Raw genomic sequence first — 22,020 nt, 5'->3', positions numbered from 1 at the left:
GTCCAATTTCCTCATTTTGCATTTAAGGAAACTTAGATATGAAAGTCAAGGGAGGAGTCAAAGACACAACTAAAGTTTTTTGTTTTATTTTTTTTGTGGAAGGACTGGCTATGGTGCAATTGATAAGAGGGAAATTGGGAAAGAAAACTTGTTTTTAACAAAAAGATGATTTCCAATGTATTATATAAGAGATGATGGGATGTCCTGTTCAAAGCTAGAACTAGTACCAAGGCAAGCCCTTCCTTGGGGAAGGGAGGGAGGAGGGAAACCATATAGAGATTAATATAGCTGGAAGTTTTGAAGGTAGATGAAGTTTTGACAGAATGAGTTTATAGGGAGAAAAGTAAAGGGACAAAGAAAAAGGAGCTGCAGAAAAACTACAGTTAGGTGAGAGGAATAAGTACCAGTAAAGGGCAGGAGTCCTTATTCAATAAACATTTATGAAACATCTACTATGTACCAGGTACCCTCCTAAGTGTTGAGGATACAAATACTCTAAAAACAGTCCCTGCCCTTAAGGAATTTACAATCTAAAGGGAGAAAACAAGACACAAAAGAAAGTTGAAAGGGGTCTGGGGGGAGACTTATGGAGGAGGGATAAAGGCATGGTAGAGGTCAAAGATGGCCAAAATGGGCAAGCCAGATGGGAAAAGAGATGTATGAAGAGATGTCTGTCCTGTTCCCCTCCTTAAATGGAGAGATTTATGACTCCATCTTCCAATCAGAGGTATGGGTCACAAGACAGGTTGTTAAAAATAAAGGAGATTAAGAAAAACTGCTCAGAGGTAGAAAAGTCAGGGTAGTGAGATATTACAGAAACCATAATAGTTTTAAGAAATAGAGGCTTTGAGAAAGTGTCACAACCCAAAGAGTTAGTAGGATAAAGACAGAGAAAAGGAGATTGAACTTTGGGCAACTTAGAAAACAGTTTTCAGTAGTAGTAGGAGTTGGATGTAGGTTGTGGGGGATTACGGCAGGAATTCGAAGAAAAGAAACAGAAACACTCAGTGAAGACCCATTCCTCCCTCCAAGACCCCTCCCCAATTTGAAAAGAATACAAAAGATAGTTAAAGGCAATGGAATCAAAAAAGATTTACAAAACAAACTTTAAACTTTACCTAAGAGAAGCTCAAATTTTTTTTTTGAAGTATTATTATATCTTTGACTTACGCCGGCTAAGTAATCATATAAATCAGAAGCAGAGCTACTGATAAAAGATTAGATTTTAATACTAAATAAGAGATCACAAATGGAGAGGCTGAGAGGGCAAGAACATGTCCGATACTGGACAACTATAGTTGCTCAGCTAAATGGCACAGGCAATAGGCAAAAGAGCCCTGACTCTTTTATTCTGTGTATTACTTAGTTACCTCCGGTAGCAGAAATTATCATTGGTTTTACAAGGATCCAGGAGAGTACTTTTCTTTGAATTGAGCGCAGGGGCTTGGCATTTAGAATATCAGTTTGTGTGCTTTGTGAAGGCCTTATGGGGAAGAGAAGACACCTGGATGTCCATGTTAAAAGTGAAACTTGCGTTGCCCTAATCTTCTGTTAAATAGTAAAAGGAATTCTTACAGGCAAACCATAACTTAGGATAGGGTGAGAAGACCAATCACATCACAGATGACAATTCCATGTGGGGCCTCACATTCAAATAATTTCATATCTGTCTCATAGCAATAGATTGTGCAATCAGAACCCGACTTAAACTGATGATGCACAGTCAACAAAAGCTGGGCTTCTGCCTCTTATCTTCCATTTCTCAATTATTTCCAGGAGGGATACCTGAAATTAAAACGTATTCTGTCGTAAAAGTAAATACATGCAAATACAAAAAGCCCCAGAATGCAACTTCAGGGAGGAAAAGGGAGACTTCCCCCCCCCCCCCCCCCCCCCCCGCCCCGATAGATAACAGGCCTTCTTTCCAGGGAGTTTATCTGAGGTTTTGTTTGGAGGGTAGATGGGCAATCTCTCAACAGCTTTAGTATCTGATTAAGAAATCAAATAAATAAAAAGGCCCCCCCACGAGGGCCTTTTGTCAAAGCCAGAAATAACTGCCTTCATTCTCATTACTTCCCTCCCCCAGAGATACGCACGTGCACTTTAAGGTTGCAAGGGAACCCAGCTCTTCCTCCACCCCGTTTAGCCACTAGCGCGGATGGGCGGTATTTACCCTTCGCTAAGCGGCATGCAACCTTCCTGAGCTCACCGAGGAGTCCTTGAACCACTTCTATCCTTCCTACTGCAGCCTGAGAGCCCGCCGGGCTTTTTGTACCAAACGCTCGCTGGGAGAGGTAGAAGGCGAGAGAGTGAGAGCAGCCTCTGAGCAACCTGGCCTCTTTCTCTCCCCTCTCATCACCCTCCCCGCCACGGGGGGCTCCGGCAGAGTTGTCTCTGCCTGGAGGAGCGCATCCCCACTTGGAAGGCTGCTGGTGCCCCCCTAGCCCAGGCACCTTGAACTCCGTAAGGGGTGCAAAGGGGTGAGGCCGTGCATGGGCTGAGCTGGGCACGGCGGCATTCAGAGCAGTCGGGCACTGCTCTGGCCAGCGTCCCCCTCCCCAACCCCCCCCCGGCCAGCTCCTCTCGGGCCGGCTGCCCCGAGGCCAGCGGCGGGCCAGGCGAAGCAGCAGAGCCCTGCCCGAGCGGGCGGCCGCAAAAGCTGCAGCTCTACCCCGTGCTTGTAAGCCTGGGTAGGGCAGCGGGGTGGGGAGAAGGGGGCGGGGAGGGGGGGGTAAGGCCTCCAGTGGAGCCCACCGCGTCACAGCCCGGGCCGGGGGAGGAGCAGCCGAGGAGGCGGCGGCGGCAAGAAGAGGAGAAGGGGAGGGGAAAAGGAGGAGGAAGAGGAGCTGGAGAAGGAGGAGGAGGAGGGAGTTGTGTGCATGGGGGGAGGGGTTGCTGCCGCCGCCGCCGCCACCGCCACCGCCACCGCCACCAGCTCCGGGTTGGTCCAGCCGGGAGCCGCGGAGAGGAGCAAGAGGACGAGCGAGAGGCCAGCGATCCGGGGCCTGGAAGACGCTCGGCCGGCTGGAGGAGAGGAGGAGGTGCAGTAGCCGGAGGAGTAGAAGGAGAGCAGCAGCCCGGTCCCCTCGGGAGAGTCCGCCTCCGCCGCGGTGGGGGAGCGGGAGCAGCAGCGGCGGCGGCGGCGGCGGCGGCGGCGGCGGCAGGAGCAGAAGCAGCAGCAGCAGCTGCGGCAGCGAGAGCAGCACCAGCAGCAGCAGTCAGCGGCGGCGGTGGTGAGGGGAAGGAGGGGGAGCGGCGGAGACAAAGAGCGGAGCCTCCTCTGGTGGGGGAGCCCGGCCGCCGCCTCCTCCTCCTTCTCCGGCTGGGCTTGAGTGTGCCGGGCCGGCCAGCGGGGACCCCTCCGCAGCTCTCGTGAGTTTGGGTGGGGGGGGGCCGCACCCGTGCTTTCTGCCCCACGCTCCCCCACAGTCAGCTCTCAGCGCTCTGCCTGCGCTCTCCCGGCCGAGGGCGTCCCCTCTTCCCCCCCACCGCCCGCCCCCACTCGGGAGGTAAGAGCCGGGGCGGGGTGGGGAGCGGTGCGGGGAGAGGAGGGGCTCGGTGTGCGCGCGTGCTGGCCAGGGAGGTGGGGTGGGGTGGGGAGGGGACGGGGAGATCCGTGGGTTTGGGGTACAGGGCACCGCCGGAAACTTGGGCTGATCGAACAGAGTTGATGTGGGGCGCCCCCTTCCCGCGAGGAAAGGTGGATGGAGCTGGGCGCTGTTCTCTTTTGCTCGGATCGGTCCCTTCTCCCCACACCCCGCCCTCGTGCTCTGTGGGGGCGCGGGGAAGCCCCCCTCTTCACTGAGGCATCTGCACTTTTAAACACCCCTCCCCTCTTTCTTCCCTTCTTCCTTCCTTCCTTTTCATCCCTACCCGGTGGTCTCTTTTCCTCCCTCCGTTCTTTTGCCTCCCGGGTGGGTGTCGCTGTGTTTTGGAGGTGGAGTGCGTGGGGCGCCCGGGGAGGAGGAGGAGGAGGAAAGGTGGGGGCGGGGGCACGGACCCGGTGGGCTGGTTCAGCTCGGGTTAGGATCCCCGAGGTAGAGTGGAGCGCTGGAGGTGCAAGCACGGGCATTTTGCTCTGTGTTGTTGAGTGATAAGAAGAAGGAAATAGGCTGTGGTAGAGGTCTGTTGGGGAGAAGGGAGAATTTGCCCAGGGAGGTTGATGGGGCGGAGATAAAGCAGCGGGCTGAGTCTCTGGGACTCCCGGCTGGTGGTGGCTCCTGCCTGGCGGAGGCAGGAAGCGCTGAGCTCCCAAGCCTCCTGGGAAGTCGCTCTTCCTCCCCAGAGCTAGCAAGCTCCTTAGGTGGCAGCTGGGTCGAGGGTTAGAGAACAAGATACTGCTGGGGTCAAGAGCAGAAAGAATCAGATTCAAGGGGGAAAATGGAGAGGAAGCAGCGTTATTACCCCTTAGTGGTTTCTTTTTTTGGCAGTGTTGCCCACAGTGTTACTGTCAGGTCTCATAGAAGTGGTGTTTGCCAAAGGCACATAACGTGCTGGATTTCAAGTAGTCGGTCTTGGGCCACATTATTTAGACGAGTTAGTCACACTTGTTACTTGAACCCAAGTTTCTAAATAGATTTACGTTCTCTCGTATTACAGGAGGCAATTGCAATGTAACATTACCTTATTGTTTAGAGTTTGAAGTACCAAATTGCACGTAAACACAGCTTATTTTGTATTGTGTGGAGGGATTTCACTTGCAAAACACTTTAATTGGTAAACTGTAAAAAATGCTGGAGAATGCTGGCATCTTTCTGCCGGTGGATACTGAAACACCTGCCATGAATGAGCCAAGCATTTTAACAACTTAATATACAGCGGTTTTGATGGACGCAACTGGTCTCCACTTATCAGACTTGCTTTGCTTTCCCAACTAGTTTGTGATTAATTCATCCCGTTTTCTAATCATCATTTAGATACTGACAGATACTGACAACAAGGCAATGTATAGGGCAATAGATTTGGAATCAGGAAGGGTAGGATCTGTGATTTGATTGAATAAACTGGTTTTTTTTTTCACATTGAGAGGAGCTTCTCCACATGTTCATTTATTTCTTAGTATATTTCCAAACAGACCAATTTTTTTTAACTTGCTACGGAGGATGGGGGAATCTAAACCAGACAAGAAGCAAGAGGAATCAGAGAATGTGTGATACAAAAATCCCTCCAGTGTTACAGAAGGGATATGCTTAGCAGAATCTTAGCCAATATTCTTGGACCAAACACTGAAGATGATTGAATAAGCTATTAATGCAGGTCAGCACCTTTTCTTTAAAATCATTTCTTTCCTAAGCTTCTAGAGATTAAGTGTTGGGTCAGGGTCTGTGGCTAGTCTGTATTCAGTACAAGGCGGTGGAGTATAGTTTCTTGAGATACAGTATGTTCGCAAACAGCAGGTCCATTCAGTTGTATCCATTTACTAGCTATGTGACCCTGGACAAGTCACTTAAACTTATTGTTTTCTGGGCAGCTATCTAAGATGAAGTTGAAGAAAAAGGTGCTGACCTACATTAATAGGAGTTTATTCAATCAAATCATGGTTGCTGACTCCAAAACCAGTGCCCCATTCATTAACTAGGTAGGCAACTCTTTAGTTGTGGAGGAGTGGAAGAGGTTTTCTCTTGAAGTTCCCTACACCAGAGGTGTCAAACGTAGGCATGTGGGACCAGATTAAAATGTAATTTGGAAATATTTAACAAAATAAGAATACAGTAAAAGATAGATAATGTTCCATTATAATGTTCCATTTTAAAACTAAGTCAGTATGTGGTCCCTTGGGATCCTTCCGTATGGATTAGTGGCCCTGGGCTTCTATTTGAATGATACTGATGAAATCACAGGCCCAATCCCTGTCCTTCCTAATACCCAGTTTGTACTAGTCTTAATTTTGCCTTTTGGTAAGTTTCTGGTTATCATATGCTTCTGTGAAAGAGCTTAATTACCCTTCTAATTGAAGTCTTTGACCTATGCCAAGCTTCTGAAAATTTCTGAACTTCTGTCATTTACACTACTGCTGTTTTCCAATAAGCAGCAGAAACTGTGTAAGGGTGTCTTCAAGGCATCAGCTATCCATAAGCATTAAGTACACTGGTTGGATTTGTGAGTGGACCTACCTCCTGGGTCTGTACAGATTGTATATAACCTTTCATGATCCCCTAAGGACTCCTTGATTACTTTCTACTACCTGAAACCTTTTACTTTAACTCTGTCCTTGTGTAATTTGCTCTGGCTATAGCTCTGTGTGATACAAACACTTTTAATTGGTAAAGCTGCAGTGAACATTGGGGGAAAATGGTGCTTGGGGAGATGGGTCTGTGACTTTAAGAGTGAGATTTGATGACCTTATAATATGAGTGCTTGCTGGGTCTACTAGGGAGGAAGTTTTGAGAGCTGGGAAGCTTAGTTTTTTCTTAAATGAGCTGGAAACTACCCACAGATCACCCAGCGAAGGAGGAAACTAAAATGTGTTCTTGTTCAGATGGATTGCAAATGGGGCCATCAAATTGTTTCTTGCTGAAAATGAGTTACGGAAATAACTTCAAACTTTGCTTAAAAGGCCTTTAGCTGCAAATATTTGTGAAATGTGCTTGGTAGTCCAGATGCATGAGTTTAGGCAACTCCAAAGTCATTCAAGGCAAGTCATTTGAACTGGTTTTCAAAGTAAGCAAGTCAGAGTGTTTTCTTCTTCCTGTATTATTTAGCGGTGCAGCTTTAAAATTTAAGTAAATCTTTTCTTCTGCAATGACTTTTTCACTTTGCATTTTTCTTTCTTTCACTGAAGTAGCAAGATTTATCTCTGAAGGCATAATTATTAACCCTGAGCTATAAAGATTAAAAATTTTATACTTATGGATATTTATGTATCAGTTATAAGTTTTGTATACATAATTAGTTGTATACATAATTAGTTTACTCACTATTTCTGCACTATTTTCTAAGCATTTTTCATGGACTTGTGATTTCATTGGTATAAGAGAATGCCCACCCTACACCAATATAGGGTCAGCACATTTTATGCAACTTATAGACTTGTACTCTGGCCAGGAGCATTGAAAGGTTAATAACTTACACAGCCAGTATGTAGAATTTGAACCCAGGTCTTCCTGGCACAAGGCCTGTTCACTATGCAGTTCACGATTCACTGTACCACTTTGCTTCACATTTTCACATGTGAATTAAATTTGGTTCCTGAAAATGTTTCAGTGAAAATGAAAGTTGTCAGGATTCCTGCTGACTGGGTCATAAGTGAAATTTAGCATCGGTACTCAAGGCATGGACATTTTTGACAGATATTTGAGATAGCCAAGCAGAATGAATATACACATTACCTCTTTTCTCTGTGATGTTTTGTACACTGTAGGTACCTAATTAATAAATTAATAAGGTAATGATAATTTCTGTGTTGAAAGTCAACTTGGTACAGTGGATAGAGAGCTGTCCAGAGGAGCTGGTCTTACCTTTTATATAGACTGGTTTCGTGACTAGGAAAATCCCTTAACCTCTCAATGCTCTAAGCAACTCTTTTTATTCCTGATCTTAATGATCAGAGAGTTTCTTTCCTGGGGGTTCTCAATACCAAAGAAACAACAATTTTACTCTTTTTCTCTTCCCATTCCTTCAGCTTTCATCTCTTATATTCTTTTTTTTTTTTTGGAAAGTTGTAAAATTTTGAAAGGGAGCCCCTGTAATATATGACCATATGAGGACCAAAATGTAAATATGCGTGAAAGATTTTATAATTCTAGTATATAAATGTAAATTGCTATTATTTTTGTTGATTGTGATGACCAAAGCTTTTTATGTCCACAGTGATTTAGCTGGTAAACAACCATATTTATCTGCAGATGTGAATGGTTCTTCGGCCTTTCATAAGAATTACTGTTTTCCTGCATATTGTTTATTTGGCATGCCACTAAAATTATTTCTCTGTTGTGTAAAAATAAACTTGTAATTACTCAGTGCCAGTAGGCTATCATTTGTCATTAGCATTTGACATTTTAGGACAGCTCAAAGAGATAACTAAGAAAAAAAAATTCCTAAGAGATCCCTTTAAAAATTCAAGAGACCTTAAAAACTCTTTTCCTTGATTTTTCTTTTACCATCAATATCTCAATACCTTAGTGGCTCTTATTATGATACTTTTCTCCTTAGAAACTTTCGATGGCTCCCTTCTTATTTTTCATTCATGTCTGACTCTATGTGACCCCGTTTAGGGTTTTCTTGGCAAAGATATTGGAGTGATTTGCCATTTCCTTCTCCAGTTCATTTGACAGATGAGGAAACCGAGGCAGACAGGATTAAGTGACTTACCCAGGGTCACACAGCTAGTAAGTGTTTGAGGGCAGACTTGAACTCAAGAAGATGAGTCTTTCTCACTCCAAGCCCTATTTTCATTGCTCCCCGTAACTGCCCATCAGTGGCTCACTATTGCCTGCTAAATGAAGCCGGACCTATGTAACTGGTCTTTCAAGTTTCTTGCTACTGTCCCTTTTATGTCTCTGCTATTCACTGTTCCTGAATATGAACCAAACTTTATTCATGCTGTTTTCTGTACTTAGAATGTCTACCTTTTTGAAATATTTCCATTTATCATTCAAGGCCTACCTAGCACAAATGCGACTTATTCATGAAACATTCTCACATCCCTTCCATAGGATATCATTTTGCCTTACCCCATCTCATGGCACTTATAGTCTTATGTCTTCTTATGTCTTGTAGCTATCTATATTAGACACCCATGTTACATTATAAACTTCTCAAGGCAGGAAACTTGACATTTATTTTTATGTGCTTTCCCTTCACTAGCAAATCATTGGTGATGTATAGAATGCTGGATTTGGAGACAGAAGACCCGAGTTCAAATTCGGAGTCAGACACTTAGTAGCTATGTGACATTGGGCACGTCACTTAATCTCTTTCAACCTCAGTTTTCTCATCTGTAAAATGGGGATGAGGATCAAAGTGCTTTGCAAAACTTCAGCATACATACTAGCTCTTCTCTGCCATTAGTATTTGATTATTTGCTGAATAATAGAAGTTTGTAAGTGACCATGAGATTTTGTTATGCCTTGAGATTTTAACAAGCTTGAAAACTTGTTCTGGGATCATGTTGTAAACTGGGGATTTTGCTTAAAGGTATATCTATCATGGAAAAACTCCCCATGCTTATCATATAGCTGTTCTCAGTCATACTGAAAATTTTGTCATGAAAACAAAACAAAACCAAAAAACCTTCCATCTAGTGGGTGGGTTGAATATTTTACTTGTTAACTGATTAGATTCTTTCTAGAAGTTAACACAAAATAGGAAAATTGGTCAAAGCATTTCATAAAGTGTCACCCTGTTGAAATGCCACGAGTAAGTTTCTTATCCCTATCTCCTTATGTGTATTTAACATATTTAAATGGTAAAGGTTTGACAGGATTCAAAATTTAAGTATAGTAAACTCTTTTATCTAACTTGGTAGGGGAAGGTATTGTTCTGGTTAATAAATTAAAATAGCTTATGTGGATTAACTGAGAAGGCTGCCTGGTATAATCCTGGCAGTTTAAGTCAGCCAGACCTGAATTCAGGTTTCATCTCTTGACACATACTGGTTGTATGACCCTGGGTAACTCACTTAACTTCTCTGTGTGTCCCATACAAGTAACACTATGCAACCTATATTGGTAGAGAAAGCTTCCTTACTGGGAGTTTCCAGTAAAATCACAAATATACATGTATCATAAAATCAGAATACAATAAGTTTTGTACTTAATGTTAAAAATAGTTTCCTATGCCAGTAAAATCACAGTATATATGTTTCATAAAATCAGGATACAATTAGCTTTATATTTAATGTTAAAAATATATTGAACATAATTTAATCTTTGCCAACTCAGGAGGCATTTCAAGATTCTGTAGAGCCTAAAGTTAATTTTTTTTTGTCATTTGTCAGAGAAGTGCTGTTTTAAAGGAATACTGGATAGCAGAAAGGGGACGTAGCTTATATTAGGTCCCACCAGTCCTGCCTCAACCCTGGAAATCTGATGGTGTTCTGAAGAAATTCCCTCTGCGGTTGAGAATAGCTTGTTCTCGTATTTTCTGTTACCAGGCTTTCCGAATTCATTATTTCAGAAAGTCCTGCTGTTTCCAGCAACGGGATGAGAAATTGGTCTTTGAGATTGATAACTAGTAATGGTTACAATGCAATTATGGCTGTGGTGAGAACAGACTCATCATATATGTCATATAACTAAATGATAGGCCACTTTTGGAATGAGCTCTTTTTAGAGTGAATAAAGTGTTAAGCTGGGAAAATGGGAGTTGATGTTTATGTAATTTAGTTTATTTTCTCCAGTTTATCCTGTCAAAATCTTGTTTGCACATAGTTGTTGTATGTTGTCTCCCCCATTATAGTGGGAGCTTCTTGAGGGCAGGGACTATTTTTTAAATTTTTTAATTTTTTTGCCTTTCTTACTATCCCTAGCACTTAGCACAGTGTGTGGCACACTTAATACTTGTGTGGTTCCTTAATACTTGTTGACTTAATTTAACTTTTTGGGAGAGAGTAGTAGATTGAAGAATTTTTTAAAAACATTTATAAATCTGAGTTACTCAATAGAGATAAGGGATAAGAACTGGATTGTGTGATTTCTCTGGTACAACGAACACTAGAACTACCAGTATAGATTAGCACCTTCTGTGCCACTTAGATACTTAAAGAATTGCCTAGAGAACTGAGGGAGGTTAAATGACTTTCCCAGCATTACAGAGCCAGTGTATTATCAGAAGTGGGATTTGAACTCGGGTCTTCCTGGTCCCAAGGCTGCCAGTCTCTACTCTGTCATGTCACTTCTGTTGAAACCTGTAGCATTCAGTGTTCTTAGGTGAAGTCCCATCCAAGTACTAATGAGGCCAGATCCTGCTTACCTTGTGAGATCTGACTTGTTCAAAGTGGTATGGCTGTAGACAAAACTTGAATCAATAGGACTTGAAACTTTATTTATGATTATGGCTTCAAATCTCAGAATCAATCCTGGTGCTGCCCAGTTTCCTGAAATTCCTTTTTCTTTATTATATTCAAAAATAGAGTTACTAAAGTGTTATGAGCAGCTTGCTACATATTTTAGCCTTGTTTTGTGACTGTTCTCTTTCCTCCTCAATCCTATGGCTTTATCTCAGTCCTAATCCTCTCTGACTTCTTTCCTGCATTCAACACAAGTTAACTCTCATGAAATTCCTGTGATGGCCCACTTTTTTCTGACAACTTCTTTGAACTTTTCCCTGGCTTCTTTTTTTTGTCTCCTTAATGTTGGAATTTCTCAACTTTATATCTTCAGCAATTTAGCAAACATATATTAAGGGTCTACTATGAAGAATCATAAGTTCTGGGTCACATTTAAACTTTAGATCAATCAATGATGTATGAAGCCCCTACTATGTGCTAGGCCTTGAGAATAACAGTACAAAAGGAAGAGGTTATATTCTGTTGAACAAGATAACCTGTACACATATGAGCACGTACACACACACACACACACACACACACACACACACACTTACTTATATGATTAAATACAAAATAAAGTAAAGGTAGTTAGAGAGAAACAGCATTAGCAGTACTAGGAAAGGCTTCATGTGGTACTTGAACTGCACCTTGAAGGAAATGAGGGATCCTATGAGACTAAGGTGAGGATGGAGGGTATTTCAGACATTAGTGGATGGAAAGGCTCTTTGAGAGATAGAAATACCACGTGAAAAGAAGGAAAAGAGAGAAGGAAAGTTGGGAGTCCTATGGTGGCACAGTGGATAGAGTGCCTGGCTTGGAGTCAGGAAGGCCTGAATTCAAATCCAGCAGCAGACACTTATTAGCTGTGTGACCCTAAACAAGTCATTTAACTTTGTTTGCCTCAGTTTCCTCATTTGTCAAATGAGCTGGAGAAGGAAATGGCAAACCACTCCACTATCTTTGTCAAGAAAACTCCAAATGGAGTCATGAAGAGTCAGACACGACTAAAAGGACTGAACAAAAACCAACATGAGTGAGAGAGGTGGTCAAGTCTAGAACTAGAATAGTAGCTGTGTGAATGGAAAAGGCGGCCAAGTGAGAGAGGAGTAAAAAAAAAAAGTTTAGAGTTCAGGAAAGAGAAATTGTATAATGAGGTTGGGCCAGGTTGTTTGGGACTTTCCGAATCAAAGTGTGGTTTATGTATTATCCTCAAGCACTAGGGGGCCCCTGGAGTTTGAATAGGGGAGTGACCTTGGTCAGATCTACCCTTGGGGAAAATCACTTTGGCTACTTAGTGGAGGGTGGTTTGGAATAGGAGGACACTTAGGGCAGGAAGACCAATTAGGAGGCCAATGCAGTAGCCTAGGTGAAAAGTGATGAGGACTTGAACCAATCTGGTGACTGCATGAGTATAAGGGGTTGAATTCGAAAGATGTGAAGGTAGAAAGGACATCTGGCAATTGATTCGATATGTGGGGGCTGCTGGGTGGTGAATTGGATAGACCACCAGCTCTGGAGTCAGGGGGATGTGAGTTCAAATCTGCCTTCATAAAGGGGGGGGGAAGATTGGGTATGTGGAATGAGGGATAGTGAGGAGGAAATAGCTAGCATAAGGCTGAGGTTATTGATCTGGGAGCCTGGAAAAGTAGTAAAACCCCCAATAGAAATAGGGAATTATGAAGATACTGTTGCTCCCTCATTGAATTTTCAGTCTATTAGGAGGATGTGACATGCAAATAATTATGGTAAAATACCTCCACCTGTCTGAATTATTCACTTCCCCCACCCAGGACTGACAGTTTGGAGTTAGTCATCTTTGATTTCCTTTTACCTTTATCTACTCAGTAGCTGAGTTCTTTCATGTCTACATCCATAGTATCTCTTGGATTTTCTTTTTTCTTTACATTCTTACGCCTTCCACCTTAGTTAAGTGATACATACCCTTTGCCTGCTAATATATCTTATGCATGGCTTTGAGAATTGACTTTGCTTAAGCACAGATCTAATCAGATCCTTACCTTCTCTCTGGGCATTTTTCCTGGCTGTCCACCATGCCTGGAATGCTCTCCCTCCTCCTCTCTGCCTCCTGGCGTCTTTCCAGGCTCAGGGCAAAATCCCACCTTCTACAGGAAGCTTTTTCCTATCTTTCTAGTGCTTTCCTTCTACTGATTATTAACAATTTTTCCTGTATAGATCTTTTTTTACATAGTTATTTCATGTTGCCTCCTCCATTAGATTGGGAGCTCCTTGAGAGCTGGGGCTGTCTTTTGCCTTTATATTTGCAGCACTTAGCACATACAGTGGGCACTTAATAAATGTTTACTGAGTGACTGAACTCTTCTCATAGCCCTTAGGAGCTTTCTGTCCCTGTTGCCTACAGGAAAAAAATCCTAAATTTGGCCTCCCCCTACCATTCTAAACGTATCTCACATTGTTTCTCCTTTTGTGCAGTGGTCTGGCAAACTGAACTGCTTTCCTTTCCCCCAGTGCACCCTGCTACTTTGGTCTTTATGTCTTTTGGTCATAGGATGCTATCTTTTTCTTACCTGTGCTGTTCTTCCTTATCCTTCAATACCCAATCCAAAATACCATAATATCCTCTTTCCCGTGAAGTCTTCCCAGATCTCACTATGTGGATAACTCCCTGCCATCCATAAATGATGTCTTCCTTTTTTCCTGGTGCTTTTTTTTGGGTACTTCACTTAATTCACTTGGACATTCAAATTGGTAGTTAATCTGTGTGTATATTTCATTTTTCCTGCTAATTCAATCCATTCTATAAGGATTTTACCCTTTGGTTTCTCCCACAGTGACTGTCACATGGGACCTTACACATTTTTGGCTCCCAGTAAATAATGTATGAACAGATAAACCAAATATCTAGGCAAGTGCTTAGATGGAAAACAGTGATTAAAAACAGGAGTACTCACCAAGCCTAAATGTAGTGCTTTTTAAATGGAAATTGATTCTTGATTTTTTATTGAGGTAGGGGGCACTGTTATGACAAATGCATTGCCTTTTTTCAAACAGTATACAGTAGATCCCAATTTGTGTGGGGTTTTAAATTTAGCCTTGTTTAAAAAGTTGGTATTTCCCATCAGATGTTACTAAAAAAGCAGTTTGGAAACTATAATTATTCTACAATTCCAACAGTTTGTGAATAAAGCATTTCATGTTAAATGGTTATGTATTTCCTAAGCTTCCAATGGCTCCAAGGTACGTAGGTACGGTTTTGGATTTATTCATAATATTTTAGTGTGAAAGGTACCTGGCTTTTGAATTCCTACCTGTTTTGAAGGCTCAATTCAAATAATCCCTTTTTCAGGAAGTTTTTCCTGATAACCCAGGACCTTTCTCTCTCTTAGGCCTTACATAATATTTGGTTTTCAACCCTTTTCATGTGATTAAAATTTATTTTGTACTATAGTTATTGGAGGACAGGTAGGTGACACACTGGTTAGAATGCCAGGCCTGGAGTAAGATTCTTCTTCCTAAGTTTGAATCTGGCCTCAGGCACTAACTGTATGACCTTGGGTAAGTCACTTAACCCTTTTTGCCTCAGGTTCCTTATCTGTAAAATGAGCTAGAGAAGGAAATGGCAAATCGCTCCAGTATCTGCCAAGAAAACTCCAAGTGGAGTCATGAAGAGTCGGACACAACTGAAATGACTGAACAGCAAAAAAAACTATAGTTATTTGAATCATAGATTGATAGCTGAAAGGAACTTTAGAAGTCATCTAGTCAAGAGGTTTCAAATTGACAGCAGCACAACTCTTAAACCAGATTAAAATATAATTGGTAAGTCTTATTAAAATAAAAATACAACATAGATGATGTTCATTTGTAGTTTTCTAAGTCATTAGGTGGCCAGTAGGGATCCCTGGCTATTTGAATTTGACACCATTGAACTAATCCAGCCCCCTCATTTTACACATTGAGGAGGTTGAGGTCCAGAAATGGTTAAAACGGGAGACATGCAGAAGTCACAGATTAGTCAGGATTTAGACTCAGTTCCTGGTACCTCCAAGTTTGGCCCTCTTTCCATCATATTACACTGTGAATGATATGTGTACCTCTACTAGATTATAAACTCCATGAAGGCCTGGGCCTATTGTTGGGATCTCAGGTCCCCTTCTAGCTTTAAATCTTAGGAATTATCTTGGCCAGCCCACTCATTTTACAGATGAAGGCTGAACTGAGACTCAGGTAAAATTCACACTAGGTCTTTTGTGAACTTCTTTGCCATATGTGTTAAATTTAACCAGCTCAAAGATAGAAATGCTAAAATTTGTTAGAGAGTAAAACCTTATTAATATAGAAAGGCCCAGAAATACAAAAAAATCATATTTTTTCTTATTAAGATATTAAATATGAGAAATACTTATGGACCTTTAAAAATAATTGAAAATTGTAAATTGAAATAGGTAATGTGCACTTCATTCCACTATTTTTGTTTATTTGTAATTTAGTGAGATGTTAGTTGACCTTTAGCCCATTAAAGTTTGAATTTTGGTGACCTGCATCCTTTCCTTGTAGAGCCTCTGGCTCTACATTTCTGGTGTGTGAGGGATATGTCAATTAAGTGGACTGGTGAGATGGGACAGAATGCTCAAGATATTAAAATGGGGGAGGGGTGGCTATAAAAACGAATTTGGTAACAGTCTGAAAGTAGAATGTATTGACACATGTGTCTGTGTGTTTGTGGCCCTTCTTCAATGATATGATTTGCTTGGGGCAGCTAGATGGTGCTGTGGATAGAGTACTGGCCCTGGAGTCAGGAGGACCCGAGTTCAAATCTGGCCTCAGACACATAACACTTACTAGCTGGGTGACCCTGGGCAAGTCACTTAGCCCCATTGCCTAGCCAAAAAAAAAAAAAAGAAGAAGAAGAAAGAAAGAAAGAATAACGTGATTTGCTTTGGTTTTGTAGGATTGTGCAAGTCCGTTGGTTTTCTTGCCCACAAACTTTGCGTCAAAGCAATTGTTTAGCCTATTCTAGGGTACGTGATTTATTTTCAGTTGTTTTGTTGTTTGATACCAGTTACTGCTGTTCAAGTATGTCTGTTATTGTTGTCTCATAATTGATTAAAATCAAGCACTCAGTGTAATTTGTCCAGTTGTAAACTTGTCCTGCCTTTCTTCTTGTGCCTTTTTTATTAGTGGTAGTCCATGCATACTCAAGCAGCCAGATAGTACAGTAGATAGAGTGCCAGGCTTGGAGTCAGGAAGACCTGAGTTCAAATTCAGCCATAGACACGTACTGGCTGTGTGACCCTGGGCAAGTCACTTAATCTCGTATGCCTCAGTTTCCTTGTCTGTAAAATAAGCTGGAGAAGCAAATGGCAAACCAGCCCAGTATCTTTGCCAAGAAAACCCCAAATGGGGTGGCAAAGAGTCAGACAGGACTGAAATGACTCAACAGCAAATAATGACTCCATTATTTATAATTCACTTTGTAAATGGAACAGACTTTGGGGGTTCCATCATATAAAGGACATTGACCCTAATGCTCTTATTTTTTGGACTCTAAGGAAAGGATCATTTTCTGATGGATTTTAGATAAATGAAATAGACTTGTGAGGGGCTTTTTTTTTTGTTTTTTTTTAAAGGCATGTTTCCAACATCTGTAGGAGACTGCTAGAATTTGGAAGGGCAGAAAAATTAAGTTCATAGCTGGGTAGTTAGTCATTGAAGAAAGATGGAGGTCCAGAGTAAGAAAGTCACTTCTTAAAGTCAACCAAAAAGAAATTTTAAATCATAAAGGATAATGATTTCTGCACAGTATATGCTCTAGCTTTTGTTATACTGTTCTTAACAATTTTGGCCCAGTAGTTGAGGCAGTCAACAAATGTTTTAATTACAATGACTTGTGCCTGTTGCAGGAGATAGCAAAGGTAGTTACTCTTTTTGGTGATCTTGCCAATTTTGTTCATTTTACAGAAAATCATTATCATAAATTGTGTCCCTGCTTCAAGCCCCTTTTATTTTTAAAGTGTTGAGCCCAGAAGTGAGCGAAAATGATATGACCTCCCCCTTCCCATTGTGAACATTGGCATAAGAGTCAGTAAAAGCCTATGACTGATTAGCCTTCAGACTCCTCTCACAAGGGTGAAGTAGATAGGCGCATTGCAAATGATTTTGGAGACAGTGTTTCAGAAGGGAACTGAACGTCTGCTGACCTTTTGGAAGGGGCAGAAATTGCATGGCTGATATTGGTCTATCAGCTACAGAAATGAATCCATCTTTTCCAATTCTTAGGAACCTTGTAGTTTTCCTCATTTTTCTTGACTAGTTTTATATTTCTTGTCTGTCCCTTTCAAAGCATTCTTTTGACAGCATGATTTTTCTCAAGTTTTTTCTTTTTTTTTTCCCCATCTTTTTTCATTACCTCTCATTTCACAGTCATTCCTTTGTATTCAACTGTTGCCTCTTTCCCATTTGCCTGCGTTTGGAAAAAATCTCCTGTACTTTGGTCTAGGTAATTGGTGCCAGTCCCTTTTCTCTTTGCCGTATGTTTTTATGGATTAGTAGATACGATTCAGTGACTGCTTCATAGGAATTATCTATCACATTGCCCACTTCAAAATAGAAATTTAAGCACTAGGTCACTTTTATTTTCTTTGGGTCTGTCCCAGTTGAATTTTTTGGTCAAAGTAGCCCTGTTAAACTTTCCCTCGTTTCTGCTTCCTATGCTTCAGCTAGGAAAACTGGTTTCTTATTCTAATAATAGATTCCATTTTCACCGACTTCTCTCATAGACTAGTTCCTCCCCTGGAGGGAGAAAAAAAAAATGGTTTCCTTGAAGAGAGTTCTAATTTGAAGCTGATTAGTAGATAAACCCTCAGCCCAATGCTGGGGTTAGGATGCCTTTGTTTATAATTCTCTTGGGTTAGGGAGTGGAAGCACACCCATTTTGAAAATAGAGCTAAATATTTATGTTAGGGGAACATTAGGTTAATTTTTGGTATCTAGAGGCTGAGATTGAAATTTCAGCCCCAGTATTTAGAAGTGTACACAGTGACTATAATTATGCTTCGTTAAACCTTTTGAATTACCAGCATGGGTACTCTTCTACACAGCTGACCTTTTTGTAATTAAAATCCTTTCATCCCTGTGTTTTTTATGTCCTTAAGATAATAGAAAAGTAGTCCCTATTTGCAAATGTTGTGCTGTGTATATTTATACACCTATAACATTAAATCCATGAAGATGAAAATTCTTCTACCAAAATTAATTAGAACATAATTTCTTTATATGAAATCCTGTTAATGCTAAGGATTATGTATGTGTGCTTTCATATTTGTTGAATTCAACAAATATTGGTTGTATGAACATATAAAACATTATTAGATTTGTACCATGAGCATCCTGACATCAAGCAGAAATTTGACTGAAAGCATCAGTACCCACTCACAAGGAGATAATTTGAAGAGTTAAAATGGCTAATTTCTTTTAATAAAGGATCACTTTTTATATTTGCCTAGTTTCCTTTTTCTACGAACATAACCATCTGTGTGCTCATCCTGGAAGCTCCACAGTTGGCAATTGTTTATGGGTTTTTTTTAACTCTTTTGTTTTTTGCTGCTACTAAAGATTGTAATATTCTGGACCCAACGTGTGTGTGTGTGTGTGTGTGTGTGTGTGTGTGTGTGTGTTAGCTGGTCTCATCTCCAGACCTTTGGATGTTTAATTTCCTCTCTTATAAAGGATCAAAATAAAATTTCTAGGGGAGACACTCCAAGTGCTACACTCTTGGGAAAACTATAAGGGAAAAGGGAGAATTATAATTTTGACATTAATTTTGTTAGTTTTGGGATGTTAGTTTTTAGTGAATAATATTTAGGATAGTCGGGCTCTCTGCTCTCTAGTTTTGACTATGATCTCTCTGTATTTCTTTTTTTTTTCCTCTTTAGAAATGTGGGGTTTTTGTTTCCTAGATTTTTAGGGCAACTGCTTAAGATACAGCAGGTAGGACATTGGACATGGAGATGAGAGACTTGGCTTCCAACACATGTGGACTTGAAAACCATAATCATTGCTTCTCACTGGTTTGGAGATAGAAAACCTAGGTTCCAATACCTAGTCTGCCAGTCAATAACTAATAGAGTGACTTTTGGCAAGTCATTCTGTTAGACCAAGAGCTCCTTGAGAAGAGGCACTGTCTTTTGCTTCTCTTTGTCTCTTAGTACTTAGTATTGTACCTAACAGATAGTAGATGCTTAGTGAATGTTTAACTGACTTAACCTCAATGGACCTCTTAACCTCATATATAAAATGAGAAAGAGTTGTTAAAATCTCTACGGTTCCTTCCAGCTCTCACATACACTCTAATTCTTTGGCTTTGATTTTAATGTTATTTCAGAATGCATTTTGGTTTCACCTCTCTTCCATTTCATTTCAGGACTTCTTACAACTTCTTTCTCTATTCAACCTCTATCTATATATTCTTGAATTGCTTTTAAAGAAAAAATTAAAAAGCTTCTCTTTTCCTCCATAAAGTTTCCACTGCCATGTTGTCAAATGTTGATGTAAGTTTTAAGCAATATTTTGAACAAACTTTAGGTTTTAAAGGTACAAGTATTGGTGAACCTTATCTGAAAGTTCACAGAGAGTCTAGATATATCATTCAATTCTGAGGCTTTGTATTCATCCTACAAATAATTCTTTTCAGCACCTTTTTTTAAAAAAAATTATTGATTTTTAGTTTTCAATATTCACTTCCACAAGATTTTGACTTCCAAATTTTCTCCCTATCTTGCTCCTCCCCCCACCCCAAGATGGCATGCATTCTGAATACCCCATCCCCTAATCTGCCCTCCTTTCTGTCTCTCCCCCCCTTCTCTTATCCCCTTCCCCTTCTATTTTCCTGTAGGGCAGGATAGACTTCTATACCCCATTTCCTGCATTTCTTCTTTCCCAGTTGCATGTGAAAACAAATTTTTTTTAACATGTGTTTTTTAAACTTTAGGTTCCAAATTTTCTTCCTTCCTCTCTCCCCACCCACCTTCATTGAAAAGGCAAGCATCTCGATACAGGTTATACGTGTGCAGTTATGCAAAACACTTCCGTGGTAGTCATGTTGCAGCACCTTCTTTTAATGCTTGCTAAATTGGATTTGGATGAAAGTGTATTTCCATTAATTTTAAAACATCATTGTGAGAGTACTTATAGCACAGCTAGTTTACAGTTCAGTTTCAAATATCTTGATTTGTAAAAAGAATCGGGAGACTTGGGTTTTTTCTTGCCTCTCCCAGTTGTGTGACCAGAGGCAAGTCACTTAACCTCTTTGGACTTCAGCTTCCTTAACCATACAGTGAGAAGTTAAACTATACTATTTTAAGGTCTCCCACTGAAGTTCTGATATTCAAACTTTTTATTGAACATCCACGTCTCTTGCCATGATCATTCTTTCCCTATGTTCATCTCGCTCTCTACTGGAAAGAGGGAGATGCTTACCTTGTTCTTAGTAGTCAAGCTTAGTTATTAAAAATAGTCTGCTTCAACTACATTTACATTTTTGTTTATAGTTTTGTTATATTCATATCATTTTTATATTATAATTTTGTTATCATTATGTCTGTTGTTATCTTGGTTTTCCTTATTTTGTTCTCAGTTTATTTGCACCATGAATTCCTCATGTTAATTTGTTTCTTGCAGTGCAATAATGATCGTATCCCACAGTTTGCTCACCCGTTCCTCAGCTGAAGAGCTCCTTTTTTTTTCCAGTTTTTTTCTTGTGTGTGTGTGTGTGTGTTTGTGTGTGTGTGTGATCAGAAAGGTGCTGTTCAGAATATTTTGTTATATGTGGGACCTTTCTGAATATGCCTCCTTGGGCATATGTGCCCAATAGTGGGCTCTCTAGGTTAGAGCATACCAGTGTAATAGTGAGAGGTAGGAGGTAGGGTTGAATCTGTCTTAAAGAATATTTGAGGTGGAAGAGACGTCAATGATCCAACCCCTTCATTTTACACGTGAGGGAACTGAGACACAGAGAGCTGAAGTGACTTCTCCACAATTCTACGGTGGAAGAACCGGGATTCAAATCTAAGTCCTCTGACTACAAATCCAAGTAAGTGTTGTTAATAGAGGACCCGGTGGAAGAGTTTGAAGTTTGGTCTGCTCATGAGGACAGTAGGAGGAAACCTTTATTATTGGTTCTTAAGAAAGAAATTGACCCAATTAAAAATGGTGTTTTAGGAAGTTTGGTTTGGCAGCATCATGCAGAATTGATTGAAGGGAGAAGAGACACTGAAGAGAAATGAGACCAGCTAGTATATTGCAGAAATCCAGTCCTTTACTTGAAACAAACCCATACCTTCTTTAACCCTTTTCTAATCCTGACCATTTCCCTTTCTCTTCTCTTTCTCCCCTTTTCATCAGTTTGGATGGAGCAAAATCATGGCGTCAGTCTTTGGGAATCCCTGAGACTAGACCATGTCTCTTTGTTTGATTGTCCTAGCTTAAGTCATTTTCCTGAAGTCTTGTCAGGGAATTTAATTTCTAATTTAACTTGTTATACTAGTCCCAACCCTGGAAAGATATTTTACCCTTCCCCACTACTTGACCCTCACCCCATCCCCATTTTCCAACTCTTCCCGCTACTTTAACCTTCCCTGTCCCTTTTTATCTCTGAAATTCCCTCTGCCCCCCCAAAAAAGCAGTTCATTTCAATAGAAGAAACTTTAATCAAGCCCCAAAACATGCAGAAGATTGTGAAAGGCTTTTGTGATCCAAAGACAAGAATGAAGTAGGGAGGGAAAGGAATAAAATATTTATTAAGCTCCTTACTGTGCTAAGTGCTTTTACAAATATTATCTTATTTAATCTTCACAACAGCCCTGCAATTTAGGTGCTATTATTACCCCCATTTTACATTTTAAAGAAATTGAGGCAGTCAGAGGTTAAGTGACTTTCCCAGGGTGTATGAAGTTGGATTTTAACTCATGGTTTTCCTTCCTTCCTCTAAGTGTGGTGTTTTAGCCCCCTGTGCTGCCTGGCTGCCTCTAATGAAGCAGTCCTTGCTGTTTTTA

The 22,020-nt window shown here is 40.9% G+C and overlaps 1 protein-coding gene across 2 annotated transcripts in view; it reads left to right on the top strand.

Annotated features, from left to right (window-relative positions):
• Positions 1-3,243: 3,243 nt before the first annotated feature.
• LOC114046276 (cytoplasmic protein NCK2) overlaps positions 3,244-22,020 on the top strand; it is a 192,998-nt gene continuing 174,221 nt past the window's right edge. The window contains exon 1 of one of the 2 annotated variants that reach the window (XM_027866563.1): positions 3,244-3,372. The gene's annotated coding sequence lies outside the window, so the exon portion shown is untranslated. Of the gene's footprint in view, positions 3,373-3,431; positions 3,510-22,020 lie in introns of those variants that run through there. The other variant, XM_027866564.1, reaches the window with a different exon arrangement.

This window comes from Vombatus ursinus, unplaced genomic scaffold (assembly GCF_900497805.2).
Source record: "Vombatus ursinus unplaced genomic scaffold, bare-nosed wombat genome assembly UNPS02014781.1, whole genome shotgun sequence".
Classification (NCBI taxonomy): Eukaryota; Metazoa; Chordata; class Mammalia; order Diprotodontia; family Vombatidae; genus Vombatus; species Vombatus ursinus.
The sequence above is the reverse complement of the archived record's forward strand: the minus strand, read 5'-3'. Positions and strand labels throughout refer to the sequence as shown.